The sequence below is a fragment of the Quercus suber genome, unplaced genomic scaffold, assembly GCF_002906115.3.
Source record: "Quercus suber isolate HL8 unplaced genomic scaffold, Cork oak 2.0 scaffold_69, whole genome shotgun sequence".
NCBI classification, from domain to species: Eukaryota; Viridiplantae; Streptophyta; class Magnoliopsida; order Fagales; family Fagaceae; genus Quercus; species Quercus suber.
The window spans coordinates 1,748,148-1,761,448 of NW_027069534.1; positions in this window are offsets into that span (position 1 = coordinate 1,748,148).

The window sequence follows — 13,301 nt, forward strand, 5'->3', positions numbered from 1 at the left end:
CGCGCTGGAAGAGTCTCACGCGCGTGCACGCGCCACGCGCTGACGCGCCCTCAGGCCTATGACGTCATGGATGACGTCATCCTCCACTACCCCCGGTCTGACCCGTTTGACCCGAACCGACCCGAAATCTGACCCGGTCCGAACCGCCTGCACAAAAAAAAAAAAGAAAAAAAAAGAAAAGAAAAGGGAGAGAGAGAAAAAGGTTTGACCAAGTTTGACCTTTGACTTTGACCAAAAGTCAAAATTTTCAAAAGAGGCCTGTCCCACTCAGTTTTTCGAGTACATTCCGATTTTGGGATCCGTTTCTTCATTTGAAACTTGGAAATTGTGCAAACGTCCAATTTTCAAAAAGTTGACTTTTGCGTAAATGTTGACCAAAAGTCAAAATTTTTAAGATGGACCTATCTTGCTCAATTTTTCTCGTACATTCCAATTTTGGAGTCCGTTCCATCATTTGAGACTTGAAAATTGCACAAATAACTCAATTCCAAGCTAGTTGATTTTCGTGTTGAATTCGATCCAAAGTCAAGATTTTCAAGCCAAACTTGTTTTGCTCAGTTTTTTGCAACTTGGAAGTCACCAATCTGACCCACATCACCGAAGTACTGACAATGTCCAAAACTTAAGCTCCCAAGATCAAGATTTGAGATTCATCCATTTAGTTTGGATCCCCTCAAGGTTATTCTCCAGACTTCATCAAGGCTTCTCTTTCCAAAGTACAAATGAACTCTCACAAGTGTGTCTTGAATTTGAAATTACATCGGGTCACCCGTCCAACTACCATTCCCCTTTCGGTGCCGAACATTCCAACCTACCATTCCCCTTTCAGTGCCAAACATTCCCACCTACCATTCTTCATTTCTCTCAGCTACCATTTTCTTTCCCTACCGGTCTCAAATCTACCATTCTCATCCACCGGTCTCACCAAAAATTCACATCCACTATTCTTCGTCTCTTCGCTATAAATAGAAAGGCCGGATTCATCAAGAACTCATCCAGAAAAACACACTGAGTCATAAATGAAGATTTGCTTCTTTCAAATTTTCAAGTCCTCCTTTTCACAGCCATTTCTCACTATGGCTTCATCATTCTTAACACTTAGCAACCAAAATTGCTTCATAATCAGTTTGAAATCAACCCTCCCATGGTTCGGTAGAAACCCTCTTCACAGCATCATTGTGTTTGAGATCCAAACAATTTTGTTTCCCCACCTAACGACCACAGTTGTCCATAAAATTATTCATAACAAGGCCTGCATTGTGTTCCATGCTTCTTCAGATTTGGTTGGCCAAGAAATCCAAGTCCAGCAGAGACACCTGTTCCTAACCTCAGGGCTCCTGTAGTCTCTCTCCAATTGCTTGGTCTTCCAGCAGAAGCAGTGGTTCAGAACAAACAGCAACTTGTGGTTTTTTAAGACCAGAATCACAAGTTAGCTCCATCTTCCACTTTGTTGTGCTTTCCCAACAAGTGTCAATAGGTGAAGATGGTAAAAAGTGTTGGGGTATCCTACAAATTGTCTTTCATCCAACACTTGGAACGACCTCCGGGGCACCAGCTCATCAGAGTTCAACCTTTGGGGCTGGTAAATGGTTGCCAAAACCATATTCCATGTTCCCATCAGCGTGGGATCCAGAGGTCATCATTGCTGGTACCTCAAAACACATTTCTGGAATTACTCCAACTTAAATTCAACTTGAAGTATTTCAGAATGCACTTTTCTGAAATTACTTCAACTTAACGTCTGTCAGTATGGTCCAATCACGCATGCACATTCTACGACTCACTGTCAGACCACATGCAACATACAGTCAGTCCCATATTCAAAGGTGTATCTCCTAGAAACACCTACACCAGAGGGGCCCCAACATACAGGACCAGTACCATGGTGGCGTATGTTTCACCCATTCACTTTGCTTCATCCCCATCTTCTTCACCACCAACATCATCATCTCCAGAATCCATAAACTTTTGAAATTACCTCAACTTAACCTGAGTAAAGCGATGACACATGCGCACTCAATCACTTTCCCACATGGCCTCGCCGTAATTCGAAGTATACTCTTCTGAGATGACTTCACCAGCGGTTCTTAAAAGCACGAGGCTAGCCCCATGACTCTGTATGCTGTACCCAGCCACCATCCTCGCGTCTTCCCCATCTTCTACACCATGTGATCGCCGCCAGCGATCTAGAAACACTCTTCTGAAGTTACTTCAACTTAACCTCTGCTGAGAAGGTCGGTCATGCAAGTACATTCAAATACAGGTAGACCCTTTTCGGTCTTACCAAATCCTTTCATATGGGTGGGTCTACTCCTCGGAAATTATCTCATCCTGCTAAAAGCTCTGCCACCTTCAATTACTTCATTTGAAGAGCCAAGAGTAAAAGTCTGTTTTCAAAACTCGTTCTCACACCACACTCTGAAATTGTGTGTGTGAACGAGTCTCAAGGGGGCATTTGTAGACAGGGAAAATTTTCGACCTATCACAAGCTGACACGTCACACTACTAAGTCCACAAAATACGGCCAATTACAAAGCGCCGCGTATTGCTGCTAGGTTTTGCTATCATTACTCAGAAACAACAGAAATTTGCCAAGTGTCATGCAAAAACCAATCACAATCATCGCACGTGTAAGCGATGACATAATCACCTTCGCACGTGTAAGCGATGACATAAGCGGATCAATCAAGCGCTGCCACGTGTCACCAATCAAGCTCCGCCACGTGTCACTTACCTACCCCTAAACTCCTATAAATAGAAGCCTTCCTAAGGCATTTGAGAGGAAATCTGAGAAGGAGATCCAAGGAGATCAGGAGATTTGGAGAGGGCACAAAACCATTTGAAGCACTCAGAAGTCCAGAAGCTCTGCCGGAACCAAGCTCTAAAGCCTCCAAGAACTTCAAGAACTTCAACTTCGAATACGAAGAACATTCGAAGAGAAATCATCCAAATCATCCGCCTAGATCCAAAAGTTCACTGGAATCAAGCTCAAAAGCCTCCAGAAACCTCACAAATCACAAATCAGGAAGCTCTACGGATTCAAGCCTCTAAAGCCCCGAAGAACTTCCATCACAAACCTTCGAATACAAGAACATTCAAAGAGGAATCATCCAAATCGTATTCCTAGATCTTAAAGTTCACTGGAATCAAGCTCAAAAGCCTCCAGAAACCTCAACAAACCACAAATCAGTGAAGCTCTACGGATCAAGCCTCTAAAGCCCGAAGAACTTCTACCACAAACCTTCAAGTACGAAGAACATTCAAAGAGGAATCATCCAAATCATATTCCTAAATCTCAAAGTTCACTGGAATCAAGCTCAAAAGCCTCCAGAAACCTCAACAAATCATAAATCAGCGAAGCTCTACGGATCAAGCCTCTAAAGCCCCGAAGAACTTCCACCACAAACCTTCGAAGACGAAGAACGCACCAAGAACACGAAGAACACACGAAGAACACGAAGAACGTGAAGAACAAAGGATTTCTAACAAGCTCATAGCCAGAGATTCATTGTAATTCCGTTTTAACAATCTTCGATCCATCCTTCAACCAAATTGAAGGATACTTTGTGTTCAAGTGAAAATTACATTACCATAAATCCAATTAACAAATCTTTCAAGGAGATCGAATCAGATGATCACTCTTTTGTAATTACAGAGAATTGTACCACACATATATTCAATACAAATTCGCATTTGTACAACTATTTTACTTGTTTGACTTTATTTCGAATCGAGAAATTTAGTCGTCCACGTATGCATGATAGAAAGAGTTCCTGCAAACATAAAGATGAGAGATGTACTTTGGTATATGGTGGGCAATCATATCAATAATTACAAGTTAGACAGTAAGTTAGTGCATACACATGTATTGTCGAAAATTGACTTATATGGGTAAGGTGTTAATTAACGTATATTGAAGACTGAATTAGATAATAAATTGAAAGATGTGACTGTCAGAGGCGATACAATTGCAACCCAAATACCGACAATACAGGGGAGTACGTAATTGCAGGTATTCTAAACTCATTACTATTACATTTTTTTTTGCTTCATAATTTAGTATATTACTTCCAATTGTCTACACCAGTATCAAAAGAGAATACTATCTCATGCTCATATAGTTGCTTTCACTGCATCTTAATGACAAATATCCAACACCAACAAAAATATATAGGAGAATCTCAGCATCGAATAAGAAAAATCCCTGAAGAGGGACAAGAAATTACTTAGATTCTTATGATATCATGTTTCTACTAAGATGAATTATGGAGCTGATAGGACCAATAAATCTCAATCCAGAATAGCCCATCAAGTACCATCGTCCATGCCTCCTTAGCATGGACGATGGTAGAACAGCCATAAAGAGAAGCATTCAATGCCTCGGACGGTTATCAATCGGCCAAGAAGACCGTTGGAGACCCATCAAAGCCTACATTGAATGAGCCCAGAGGCGTTACAAAGAAGCAATTATACCACCATGAATAGGGTATGATGGCTAGAAAGAATGAGCATGTATATAAGGTACATCTCAGAACTAAAGAAGGTACATACACACACACTTGTTAAAATACTCTATTCATTCTAGTTCTTGCAAACCCACTCTACCATTTCTAGTCACTGACTTCACCATCGGAGATTCTGTAGTCGGCACCACACCAGTGACCACTCAAAAAGAGGATTCCATTCCCACCCTTGCAGGTACAGAGACGAAGTTCGAGCTGATCTATCTGCACAAACCTACTTAGAATCATTAGGAGCTATCTTAGAATTGTATCATATCACGATTATGTTATTAGATTATGATAGTAGTAGGCTTTAAAAATAAGTGAAAATTGAAATATCATACTATAGCTAATAGAAATTTTTTTTTCTTCTAATTTTAATTTTTAAGATACTATACCTATAAATTAGAGGGTTTTACATATTTTAACATAAATAACAACTAAAAGTGTCCTAATTAAAAATAAATACATAAAACTAAGCTCGCACAGTGTGTGGGTCATGAGCTAGTTTATATAATTATATATTAATTTCTTAAAATTTAGGAATTAGTTCAATTTTTATTTTTTATAATAAAAAAACATAGGAGGGAGAGGAAAATTTTAAAAAGCCAAGGGGCAATGGCCCGGTTAGCCTGCCTCCCTACCCCTCTGTTGCTTTGAGGGAACCAAGACATCTCAATATTATAAAATGGAGCACTACAAAGTACAAACCTCCAAGTTAGACTAGTTAACACAATATGTAATTTGAGAAACCATGACAAGCCTTACTCATTGTCTATATTAGAATTTATACATGAAATTTCAATGAGATAAAGATAAACTTCAGCTTTTTAAAATTGATCAACAAAACAAATCATAACTCATTCTGGTCCAAACTAGTCTAACTCATCATAATCCAAAATAATTTTATTTGAATCAACAGAACAGACTCGTATATGACATTTATTTGCTCTAGAGTCTAGAAAACACCCTTATCCTCAAGGGTCTTTTTATATCTTCTTCCACCACGAAATACTTCTCCTTGGTTTCTTAAATGTCATCTTTTTGGATTAATCTGCACTGCTCCTCCTTCCCACGTATCTTCAAGTCTTATATTTTGTAATGACATGCATTTTGCTTTACTAGGTGAACGATGCAGAGGTATAGAGGTTGGGACATTTTTATTTTTTTATGAACGTACTTGTCCAATCTTTGAGACCTTTTTACTTTTTAGTCGGACTAATCTGCAATCATTGCCGGTATTTTTAAAACCTCCATTGCTACTGCCACGATGCCTTTAATGGTTGGCCCTTGCATGAGCTTTCAAGTTCCCTCCTTTTTCTCTATGTGATGGTTACATGTTGAACTTGTTGAATAGGTAAGTAATTCTTTCCATTGTTGACCAAAGGTGAGGGAGCTAACTTTTTGCTCTTACTGCTTCACTCAGTGGTCTATTCCCATGCTCTAATACTTATTGTAATGAAGATAATATTTATTGGTTGCTTCGAGAACAACACCTCCAGGTTTGATAAAATAAACTACTTTTGATGTGGTTTAGAGCTCTAAATTAGACTAAAAGACAATTTGTAATTTAATAAATTCATAACAATCTTTACTCATTGTCTATATAGCCCTTAATTTCCTAATCCATCGGTCCACATGTTCGAACGGAAAATTGTTGTGTACTTCTGGAATACCATAAATACATACTCCCTCATTTCACATGAATGGTGGGTCTCACTAATTAAATTCATGGTGGGACTTACCATTCATGTGAGGGGGTAATACGCATTTATAATACTTCAGGAGTACCTAATAATTTTTCTGTTTGAACCTCATTTTATATTTTTCATTCAAATGCCAAAATAGCGTGAGTATTGTTTTTGTGTGTATTTTTCCTGCCACCAAAAGGACACACGTTCCAAACTTCTCTTATTTCTCTATCTCTTATAGTATTCACATCAGTCTCATCAAATTTTTAGCTAAACTAATGAAAAAAAACTTCATTTTTTTCTAATTTAGCTATCTATATATGTTTTTTTTATTATAAATATACATCAGCCTCAATACTTTATCACTATTCTAATTAAATAAACTTTTTTATTCATTCACATTCACATTTACAATCCAAAATAAAAAATAAAAAAAATTCATAACACCCCCCCCCCCCCCCCCCCCACCCAAACACACACACACACAAAAACGGTTAGTTTAAACTTGCAAAGTCTGACAATGGCCAACTTGGTGCAGCATTTGTTGCGTTCAACAACGCAAATGCAATGGCCAACTTTCACAGTGATATACAATAGAAGAGTGTGTCTTTTCTTCATCCCATCGGTTCCTCTAAAGTTTCTAGTTAATTCTGATTCCCATGACTTCTACATCCAGCCATCAAAAGCGACTATATAAACTCATTGGGCTCAAAATAATTTTTCTTGATAAAATCAAAAGCTTCATTCAACTGACCCAACCTCACAAACATATCAATTAGGCATGTAAAGTGGTCCATTACAAACTTAATCTTATATACCTTTTGCATCATCTCAATGTAATTGAGTGCTTTCTTGGCCATTCCAGCATGGCTACATGCAGATAGAACACCCACAAAGTAATATGGTTTGGTCTAATACTAGCCAGCCTCATATCCTCGAAGAGCTACAAACAATAAGAGATGGGCTAAGAACAAAGACAAAGAAAACTCCAATCACATATGATAGTTGTTACAAGAATTTGGATGCACCAAAAAATGGTGAACATGCTTCTCTACAACAAAATCTAAAATGTTTAGAAACACCTTAACAACAAAATTTTGCATGACTAGTTTTCTACATTGCGATAATATTGATCAATTACTCTTCTCTTGCGTTGAATGATTTCTTGCCGAAGTTGGCTAGCTAATGCATTGTTGCTACTCTAGATCCAAGTTTGTGGTACCCATCATGGTTATTTCCAATTCTTTCGTCATTTGTTCTAATTGAAGCCTCTCTCTCTTAACATGAATCAATTCTTCTAGAAATTTCATAGCTAAACTTTGTCCATAAATAATTACAAAACCCATACTACCACTCTACAACCCACCTCCACTATACTGGAATCCACTACCACTCTACAACCCACCTTCACTATATTGGAACCCACTACCACCACAACCCACCACTATCGCAAACTCACCACCACCCAAAATCAACCAACCACCACTCAAATAATGAACCATCATAACCACAACCCAAAATCAACCCAACCATCATTGGCCACTGTAACTACAACCACCAAAATCAGACCATGACCAACAAAATCAACCCACAAAAACCAGCCCATTGCAACCCATCAAAATCAACCCATAATCACAAAAAAAAAAAAAAAAACCAACAACAAGAAAACCAACAAAAAAAACCACTACCACAACCACAACAAAATCCATTGCTACTCAAAATGCCAAACCACCACAAATAATCAACAACCCACCTCATTCACTTCTCAAAATCCATTCCAAAACCAAACAAACCCCGAAAAACCATATTCGCCCACAACTTGCCCATCAAGAGAGAGAAAAAGAGATTTGGACGATGTGGAGAGGTGGTGGAGTAACGAGACTCTAGAGCTAGTAAGAGGGGCTGGGAGTAAGAGAAAGAGCTGAAGAGAGACTGAGAGTGAGAGAAGCAGATGATATAGAGAGTAAGAGAGATGTATGAGAGGAGAGAGAAATGTAGAATAAAAAAAGAGGAAATATTTTTAGCATTCATGCCATACCATGCTATTAGAAGAAGAGTACTGTAGATTGGATGTGGTGGGTTTTTTTTTTTTTGGTGCGCTAAATACTAAAAATTTTGTATTTAGCACATCTAATGCTAGTTCTCTAACTAGATTCATATAGTATCAAATTCGTATTTATAGTTTATTGATAATATGAATAATTTATTTGTAATAACATTCATAGATTTGTAAAAGGGTAAGAAATTTAAGTCATAATTTTACCATACATGGGAAAAGAATAAGCTAATCACAAAACTAGTAAACAAGCTTAAGCTTGTTCGACTACAAATTGAATCAAGCTTGAACATATATAATCTTATGGATGAAGTTTAGTTAAAAAATTAGTTGTAGCCTAAAGCTACAAACTGCTCTAATAAACTGACATGTGTAAAATATGGAATGTGCATTGCACATGAGTACTTAAGTAAACTTAACCCAACTAACCCTAGTTAACTACACCACCTATTAAAAAAAAAAAAAAACTAAAAAACTAAAACCCTTATACGTATTCTTTGTAACCCACAAACCCAATCCCTCTCTAATAACTGAACATAGATACATAAAACTACAAAAGACTAGACTCTAGTGCAAACTTCTTTTCAAGAGCATCAATAGAACCATGGAAGGGCTATTAAAGGTGCTGACTTGTTTACAAATGAGGGAAGAAAATGTAATTATGTGGATATAATATTACAATCAGGTGTAGAAGCCAAGAAATTCCCTCTCAGAATGGTTGACCTTTGGGCACGACTTGATCTTTGATCCATATGTAAATTGGAACAAGAACATAGTATGTTGATGCCATGACACCCAAAATGAAGCGCCAGAGGAACACAAATGGATTTACGGGCATTCTTATGGAATTTAGTAGTCACCATTCTACAACTATTATTATCGAAGGAAGATTGTTTGTGTCATGACTTCATATTAGCCCTGAAATTAATTTGAATATATAAATTAATTTTCTTTAGATATTTGTTTGTGTCATGACTTCAGATCAGCCCTGAAATTGTTTCAATATTAGTACTTGTGGTGGTGGAAATAGAAGAAAAGAGAGAGGGAGAAGAGGAAATCAGTGCTTTGGTTTAATAATTTTTACAGAAAATCCCTCTTCTCTGATGATTGCACAATAGTAAGTCTCTTCTATTTAAAATATATGGATTAATTGGGGTGATTGGTGGTGGAGGGAGAAGAGGAATTGGGGTGACCTATGGTGAGAAGTTGAAAGAGAGAGGGATTGGGTTTATGGGTTACAAAGAAGAGGGATTGGGTTTCTGTCTTTCTAGTTTTACAGTGAAGTCAGAGAGAGAGAGAGAATACGTACAGGGGTTTTAGTTTTTTAGTTTTTACTTTTTATTTTTTTAATAAGTGGTGTAGTTAAAGGGTTAGTTGGGTTAAGTTTATTTAAGTAATCATGTGCAATGTACATGTTATTTTTTATATATGTCAGTTTATTAATTAGAGCAGTTTATAGCCTTAGGCTACAATTGGTTTTATAGCTAAACTTTATCCTAATTTTATTGGGTAAAGAGCTTGAACTTGTCTCGCATTTGAAATTAAATTAAATGAATAAGCCTAAACTTTTAATATTCTGTTCGGCTAAGCTCATTTACGAGAAATTATATAGTCCTCTGGTGCACTACGTCACTTGTCCACCATTTCACTAAAAAACTCACACTTGTTTAAAATTGCTGAGTTAGTAATCAGTTTTTGTTTAAAAAAAAAAAAAATTTAACTCAACAATTTTAAACATGTGTGAGTCTTTTAGTGGAATGGTGGACCACGTTACTTGTCCACCATGTGGACCTTACACACTCTCACATGTGCCCATGCACACCATGGACCTCCCACGCGTTGGCACGTGCTTGACAAAACCCTCCACATGCACACCACACTCTTAGCACAACGTGTCAACTCACATTAGCGCTAAGTATTAGTAGTTATATCATCCACCACGTCACAAAGACCCAAGAGGGCGCATCCTAGGCGCTTTTCTATTTTTCTTCATGCATGTCACTTTGCCCTTGATCAGCATGGACCTCTGTGCATAGAAAGCGTAGTCAGTTCCCACTGTGCCCCAATAATAAGTTTAGAAGCAAAGTGGAAACCAAAATTACGCTTTCTATGTTCACGGGTAAAACAGAGATTTCCATTATAATGCTTTCTACTCAAGGCTGGGGTCTCTCACCTCTCTTCAAGACTGGACTCTGTACTCGTGTAGGGTTTTGACATTGTGCACATCTGTGGGTCCAACGTGCAGTAGGAGACTGGGAAGTCTTTCTGTTTCTCTCTCTGTCTCTATCCTGTACACATACAGTGATACACATTATATATATGGACATAGTCATAACTCATATCCCCCTTTCAAAAAATATCAGAAAATATAGCTTAGGCTTCTTCTCTCAGATTCAGTAAGAATGGGACGTTCCATGCCCATGCCATTTTTATACGTTCCTTCTCCTTTTGACGGGTACAATAGCTATATAGCCTAAAGTTATTCCCCTTGGTTTTAGGTCCCTTGTTTTGATATGTATCATTTTTTTTTTCTTACAGCGAAGAAAAGTTACTAATGCACCTTGAAATTGCTGCGCAAATAGTTTACCTCTTGATCCTGATTGTTGCGCTTAGTTTTGGACTACGCAAGTGTAAACGTGATTCCAGACCCAATAGTACTGGTGGTGGGCAAGGCCAAACGCCTGTCAGTCTCAGCTTTACCAGCGATGACGGCGATACCAGCAGCAACCAAATCGCTATGGGTCCAACTTCCCTAGTTGTCAATTCCACGACGGCTTTCTAAGAACTATTACGTTCATGCTGATGAATGGACTATTTTAGTAAAAGTGGTCATTATTTAGATATCCATGTTTGGTTTTTGCGTACCACCTTATTTAAAAAGTAAAAATTACTCATATTTTGGCCCAACACGCCTCGCACATATTACATTTCAACAAAATTTTAATTGCAAATCGTGGTGGGCCTAGATGTAAGGTGCTACAGAAATTAGCTAGGGGTGTTGTAAAATTGTTGTGACCTTTGTCCACTAGGGTATCGGGTTTTAAAGCTAATATACTGCCTTTTCTCATTTTCTGTATTATATATGTTGAAATGTGGTAACTAGCTCTGTGTATACTATGTCTAATTAAATAATTTTTATTGGGTACATGTTTTATTTGATTATGCCCTATGAGTTGATATAAATTGGCCAAGTCATTATATCTAAATTCCAATAGTGAATAGTTTATCAACAAACAAAAAAATCCAATTGTGAATATTAAGACAGTTTTTGTCGAAGCCTAACTGTAATACTGTGCACATGAAGAAAATAAAGACAAAGATTGTGAAGTGTAGAGTTGCTGGGTCTTTAATATAAACTTGGTCCTAAAAGACGTGGTTGCACCAAATGGATAATCTAACTCATAGATAATTGTCTATATATTGCAACTTTTACTATTAACTTAATAACTTTTTTTTTAATTACAATATTAACTTAATAACTTTTACTATTAAATTTTATACACAAATTTTAAACACACAACTCTTTGTTCTTATAATTATTTTTAAAAAAAAATTAAACTATCCTTAATAGCTTTTGAGGATAAATTTTGAATAGTTTTAATTTGTATTTTGAGGATAAAAGCATGATACATTAAACATAAAATAAGTTTTTCTGTTTACATATGATTTTATATTTAAAATGACCTTTTGATTTAATTTATAATATATATTTAACACATAAAATAATTTTTTAATTTTATTATGATTCTTGATTGAATTGTGCATCACAAAGACATAAAACTATTAATAGAAAAAGGTTGGGCAGCTACACAACTTGTTAAAAATGTTCACTTTTCACGTCATTTCTTATAACTACTGAGAAAAAAAATATAAGAAAGATTGGGTTTATTTAAACAACAATATTATGTGCAAATAAAATGAAATTTACAACTGTTAAAGTAGCAGATTTTGATTTGTGCAATATCACTTTAACATAGGACAATCATTGACATCACTTTTATCATACAACAATCACAATCTATCACCTTAACAGTTGTAAAATTTATTGCGAATTTTGTTGTGAGATTTTAATTTCTATCAAGGAGAAAAGGCATAAGGTGTAAATATCCTCGGGGATAAATTACACAATCTCTATTATTAATCTTCTATGTAATTTGGCATTTCCAACCATCCATTCATTTTTTCTGAGCCTCTGCTTTGTGGAAATACTGAAAACTTTTATAAAGGTGCATAAATAGGGTTTTAAAATACGACACAAAATTAGACTAAAAACCTAATCCACGCCAGAAAACATAATTTTTCAAACTTGCTCAAGACCTTTATTTTAATTCTTGAGCGTTTTAATATTCATTACAAGCAAAGTCATGGAATGGTCCAACACTAAAATTCTAACAGATTTTATTTTATTTTATTTTATTTATTTTTTGGTGTGATGGTGAAATTTGTCCAAAATACGAATTTTTTGTAGTCTAGTAATGTTTATAGAACATGGCCTACATTTTATCTGGGATTGGGACTTTATTTGATCACAGGCTAAGATTTTTTGATTTCATCATCATCTGTGGTGTTGAATGAAATTTCATTGTCCTTTGTAATGGAAATTTTTTTATCAAAAATTTATGATAATGTGAGGGGCAAAAGAGAAGAGAGAATGCACTAGAGTTTACGAGGTTCAAACTTATGAACAATTATTCAATATTTTTGAGTACAACAATGTGGTACTTCCTCTTCTTACATAAATGATGTGTCTCACTAATTAAATTCAAGAACTTATCATTCATGTTTTGCAAATATAGTGAATAATTTTCTTGACCATATCTTTTTTCTGATAAACAGCTACATCCCATCTCATATCAATAAGTTTGGATCCCCTTTATTAATTTATTATTATTATTATTATTTATATAAAAAAAACTCATTAGATAAGCTTGACTTTGAAAACAAAAGGTTAATTAGATGTATGTTTTTTATTTTTGGACGAAGCCAAGCTATATAAGTTTAAACAATGAAAAAAGAATATATATATATATATATATATTCGATTAGATCACA